This window comes from Mustela nigripes, chromosome 5 (assembly GCF_022355385.1).
Source record: "Mustela nigripes isolate SB6536 chromosome 5, MUSNIG.SB6536, whole genome shotgun sequence".
NCBI lineage: Eukaryota > Metazoa > Chordata > Mammalia > Carnivora > Mustelidae > Mustela > Mustela nigripes.
The window spans coordinates 51831401-51837710 of NC_081561.1; positions in this window are offsets into that span (position 1 = coordinate 51831401).

The window sequence follows — 6310 nt, forward strand, 5'->3', positions numbered from 1 at the left end:
AATTCTTTGGGGCTCATAAGGAAATGAGATGAAAATGTGCGAGGTGTAATGACACATTAATGCCTGTCCCTGATATCATAGTATGGATTAGAAACCCCCTTGAAAGGCACCTTAGAGGAGGATAGAGGGAAAATAGAAATTGAGGATTTGTCGAGGAGAGGGGGACAGAGAGAATTTGAACAAGGGAAGAGCCTCTGCTTGTTTCACAGTGTAAAAGCCAGCTTGGGTTTTAAATATTCTTCTCATTTCTCCCCAAATCATTGAATCTATCCTGAAAATGTCAACACTTCAAAGATGAAACCTCTTCACGGAAGTTCTTTTCCCACCCGGAAGTGGCACACAGATCTCTTTGAGACCTCCTGTCTTGATGTATTTTCCCATTGGAAATGTGGTCACAGTCAGCACAGGGAGCTGTGGCTGGAGCCTGTTGATAAAGCAGCAGGAGAAACTGATCATTAAACAAATCAAGGAAAATTCGATTTCATCTCATTCACTGTTTTGTCCAGGGCAGGTGGGCTGCGGGTCTATAGCACAGGGTTTCTTGGTGGACCTTTTGAGCATCTTTCAGAGCCCAAGACATTTGACAACAGATACCCTGGAAAAATAGGTATTCCTTCCAACTTGAACTCCAGCCCAGTGCCCTGGGGTAACTGGTGAGAGCATGAGCCACATTTGGAGGAAAGATAGGCTGGCGGAACCCCTCCAAGACTTAGGAACATGGGAAGCATGGATTTCCCTAGGTCTCTGACACTAGGTTCCAAGTGAGATCTTTATTTTCCCTCTGGGAAATTAGCTACGACTTTCTTGTTAGCATGAAGGAGCCTATGGGCATGGCTTTTCTACTACGCAGTCTGAAGAAGAAGGCTGAGGGGAAGGTCAGCTAGACTCATAACTCAAGTATGGCATTCTTGATGTTTAAGATGGAGGAAGGATGGTTGTGGAGGATTAAAAGTGGTAATTAAGGAGCACCCTTGGCACTTGGCTGGCATATGGAAGGGACATATGTATGTGGGACCTTTTTACTTACCTTTCCACTTGCCCTTCGTTGTGTAGTCATGGTGCTTTTATATCTGAAGAAAGCTTGCTTGCAAGGTTAGCCATGGAATGAAGGCTGTGGAAAAAAGAAAGGAGGGAATATTTCTACATATCAAATGTTGCTGAAGGGAGGGGTGAGATGAAGACTAAGAAATGGCTATGGAATTTGGCAACATGGAAGTCATTGCTGACAGGAACCATTTTGGGGAATTGATGGGATGAAAGCTTGGTCAGAGTAGGTGATGTAATATTTAAAAATCTTCCCCATTGTAAGAGGTGGAAAACCATTAGTACTTTCTTAGCATTTCAACTTGTGACATTTTGATATTTTAACTCCTCTGAACCCAATTTCCTCCTCTTTCCCCACCGCCGCCTAAACTGCCCATAACTTGTTTTTTGAACTTGCTGAATTGATTTTTCATCTGAGACATCACAGGGCTGAGCAAGTGGTGGGGCTGTGGCAGTGATGACCTTAATTTGATCAGAAGAAATAACCCCTGTGGCTAGTTTATGCCCTAAGTAGACTGACTTACTGTGCCTTCAGCATAAGTAGTTCTTAACAGAGGTTGGCCGTTCTGTGTCTACGGCTGTGTCCTTCATTCCGGGGAACTGATAGGACAACATAAATCGGATGAAAGCATGTGCTTAGCTCACTGTTGCTTTGTGTGGGTGAGATATTTCCCCTGATGTTTTGAATATGAGGTTATGTTTTTATAGGGAATTATTTGCTAGATTTTGTCGTTTTTTCCCAGCTCATGTGGGTTCTTGCTGCTTCTCTACTTGAGTGTACCACCACAAGGTGGTGCAATGGACCACAAGCATGGTGGACTCTCTATTTTTGTGGGGTTTTTTTGTTTTTGTTTTTGTCGATGTGAAGTTGCAGGTTTCAGATACTCTTTCCTAGAGCCATTTTCATATAATTTCACATTTCCCACTCATTATACTATTTCATATCACTTCTCTGCCATTTGGCTACAATCAAATGCATTATACTATTTCATTAAACATGGAAATGACTTATTTGAATTACCAAATAACCACTGTTTTTAAAGATGCTGATTTACAGGGCCACCTGGGTGCCTCAGTGGGTTAATGCCTCTGCCTTTGGCTCAGGTCATGATCTCAGGGTCCTGGGTTCGAGCCCGGCATCAGGCTCTCAGCTCTCTACTGAGCAGTAGAGAGCTGAGCAGAGAGCCCCCGCCCCCTTACTGCCTCTCTGCCTGCTTATGATCTCTGTCAGAAAAAAAAAAAAATGCCGGTTTACAGATCACAAAGGTACCATCATTTTAAAAAGAAGTAGATGTTCATTTAAAATCAGAAATTATAGGGGAACCTGGTCACTTAACCAGTCAGTTAAGTGACCAGCTCATGATTTCAGCTCATGTCATGGTCTCAAGGTTGTGAGACTGAGCCCAGGATGGGCTCCACATTCAGCAGGGAGTCTGCTTGAGAATCTCTCTCCCTCTGCCCCTCCCCCCACCATCCTCTCTCTCACACGCGCTCTCTCTTAAATAAATAAATAAATGAATAAGTCTTTTTATAAAATCAAAAAAAAATCAGAAATTACAAGAAAATATTACAATTCTCCATCCCTATGATTCAGAGTAATTCCTATTAGTATTTTAATGTATTTCCTTCTTACTTTTTAATGTTTTCTTTAAAATCATTGAACTATTTTCTCTTGTCCTGATTTTTACTCATGTTTAATTACATTTTAAACATTTGAAAAATTTTCATGATTCTCTTGTCCTGATTTTTACTCATGTTTAATAACATTTTAAACATTTGAAAAGTTTTCATGATATTTTATAAGCTATCATAGTTTTGTACTGTACACAGAGCTTTATTTGTATATTTTAAAATTATTTTGCTCTGATAGCTTTCTACAAGTGTAGTTACTGGTCCGAATAGCATGAACACACAAGTTTCTTAAATTATAAATTGCTTTTCAGAATGTTGTACTCATTTATGCTTACTAGAAGTGAATAATTGCTCATTTTAGCACATTATTACCAATACAGTTAGACTTAAAAAACTGACTGCTAATTTGATAGGTGAAAGGTAGGTAATTATTTAATGTGAACTTATTTGATCATTAGTGACAATAAATGTTTCTGTATGGGTTTCAAAGACGTTTTGGTCCCTTACTACATTTTCAGTTTACATCTTCTGTCCTTTGAGCAGATGTTCTTAATGATTGTCTTATCAATTAACATGAGATTTTCATAGTCAATCAGTTAATAAATATCTACTGCAGGGTGCTAGGAACTGTTAGAGCACTGTGGGGGAGAGAGGGGATAAAGCAGTGAACAAAGTAGACAAATATTCCTGCCCACAAGGAGTTTGACTCTAGTGAGGAGAAACAAAAGCAGGATAAGTAAGTGACATAGTGTGTTAGGAGGAATGTACACCACAGAGAAAAATAAATCAGAGAAGTTGTGGGAGAGTGACAGGGTGGTCAGAGAAACCTTCACTGAGAAAGTGACATATGTTAGAACATTAAAATAAGGAAAGAGAAGCTCATGAGGTTGTTTGGGGAAGAGTGTCCTGGGGAAGGGAACAGCAAGGGCAAAGGTGTGGAGGTGGAAGCGGGTTTAGTTCTTAGATTAATAAGTCAGATATTAATGTCTTGCCGTATTTGTGACAAATATTTTCCCAATTTGTTGCTTGCCTTTCAGTTTAATGTTTCAACATATAGAAGATTTACAGTTCTGTGTGGCTGAATCTGTCACTTTTTTCCTTTGTGTTTTTCCTCCATATCTTTTAAAACCTTTCTTTTTAAATTGTTTTTATTAACATATAATGTATTACTTGCTGCAGGAGTACAGGTCTGTGAATCATTGGGCTTACACATTTCACAGCACTCTCCATAGCACATACCTTCTCCAGTGTCCATCACCCAACCACCCAATTCTTTTAAAACCTTTTAATTGTGAAATGCATCTTTTTGTGAAAGAAAGAATAAAATGTATGTGTATAATTTAAAGAATTAAATAAAAACAAACAAACTCCCAACACCTGAAACTGTGCTGTCCAAGTTCAGAAGTGAAATATTGCCAGGACTGGAGGTCCTGGTGCCCCTCCCTTCCCCCTCTTTTCCCTCTAGAAGGGACCACTGTCCTGATTTTTATGTTCCTCTTTCTATTGCTTTTTAAAATAGTCCTATCACACTTGTGTTTACATCCTTAAATGACATATTGCTTAGTTGTAAAAAACCAAAGGGCAACCACAAAACTAGCTGGTGAGAAGCCACATCCGCACTGTTTTGGGGGCCACCCAGGAGCTGTGGAATCCTTTATCTTGGTCGGAGTCTGCCTTCAGCTTTCCTGAGACTTTGCAAGAGCACCTGGACCAGGCAGGAGTGAGACCTGGGAAACCCGGAGAGGTGTGCGGTGGGGCCAGAGAAGCAGAGTGGCCAGCTGCCCCAGAATCTGGAGCAGAGTTGTAGCTGGGATGCTTCTGCTCATGCAGGGGTCTCATTTCCCAGCACCCTTACATGGGAGGGAATAGACACTGGCTTCCCAAACCTCCGCATAAGGGATGCAGGCACAGTGACCAGGAACGTTTCACTTGAAGTCTTATGTGCTCTTTTAGTCCACTTGGGCTCTTATAACAGAAAACTAGAGACTAGGTGGCTTATAAGCAACAGAAACTTATTTCTCCCAGTTCTGGAGGCCGTGTCCTTGCATAGCAGAGAGGGCGAGGGAACTCGCCCTCTCTGCAGCCTCTTTTATAAGGACGTTAATCCTATTCATGTGGGCTCCTCCGTCATGACCTCCTGGCCTCCCAGAGGCACCACATCCAAATCCCATCACACTGGGGATTAGCTTTCAACATATGAATTTCGGGGGCACGCAAACATTCAGTCTACAGCATGTGAGTGGGGATAACCTTCTGTTCCACCATGAAGCATTCTAGATCTGTTCGTCAGCCATTTAGCCTACCCTAACTGATAATGCTCCTTCTCCAGGTCCAGCAGAAGGAGAGTCATGGTGAGTAGGCTGCTCTGTCTTGTCTATTTCTGAGACTACCAGGCCCAATCTTCAGTTTTCAAAGGTAGATCAAAACAGACCCTTTGGTGGCAGGGAGCTGAGTGTTTTAAAATAGTCCAGTCAGTGGGGCAAGGAGTTCTTCAGCTCATAGTCAAGAGAGGTCAATTACGAAAAAGAATCTGCAATATAATTTTCCGGCTCTTCCGTTCTTAAATTCCAGAGCTGAGTGGGAGGGGGGCTGTTACTGATAACAGTCTTCAGTAGGTGTGTCTCTTGAATCTTATGGCTCCAATCTAGACTGGGTGCCCTCCACCCCTAGTGCATGGTTGCCATCCTGGCATCTTCTTTGCCAGTCTTCCTTTGCCTCTTTCTTATGTTGACTCATCTTCCATGTCTTGGTTTATGCTCTTGTTTTGATGGAGCACGTTATTTATTTTTCTTTTCAATTTGACTATAGTTGACACACAATATTACATTAGTTTCAGGTGTACAACTTAGTGACTTCACAAGTTTATATGTGATGCTGTGTTCACCGCAAGTGTGGCTACCATCTGTCCTATCACATTTCTAGTACAGGCTCACCGACTATAAATTCCTTATGCTCTGCCTTTTATCCTTATGACTTACTCATGCCATAACCGGAGGCCTGTAGCTCCCACTCCCCTGCACCCATTTTGCCTGTCCCACCATCGCCGTCCCCTCTGGCAACCACCAGTTTGTTCTCTATTCATAGGTCTGATTTTGCTTTTTGTTTGTTTATTCACTTTTTAAAGATTCCACTTATGAGTGGATCATGTGGTATTTGTTTTCCTCAGTCTGGCTTATTTCACTCAGCATAATAGTCTCTAGGAATGTCAGGACAAAGGTGCCCATTCTTAAATCCCTAGCTTTGGTTCATGTCTCAATCAGCTAAAGCATATTTCTGAATATTGTTTTTACTTAGAAGGGTGCCCCCATTTCCTCTATCCTGACGTGTTTGAGAAAGTCTTTCTGTTGACCTTACAGAATGTTATTGCATAAAGAATTTTTGCAATTGCATAAAAAGAATTTATTCTTTTATTTAGCAAATATTTATTGGGAACCTACATGTACTAAACATTGTTCTTTTTTCTTTTCTTTTTTTTTTTTAAGATTTTATTTATTTATTTGACAGACAGAGATCACAAGTAGGCAGAAAGGCAGGCAGAGAGAGAGAGGAGGAAGCAGGCTCCCCACTGAGCAGAGAGCCCGATGAGGGCTCGATCCCAGGTCCTGAGATCATGACCTAAGCCGGAGGCAGAGGC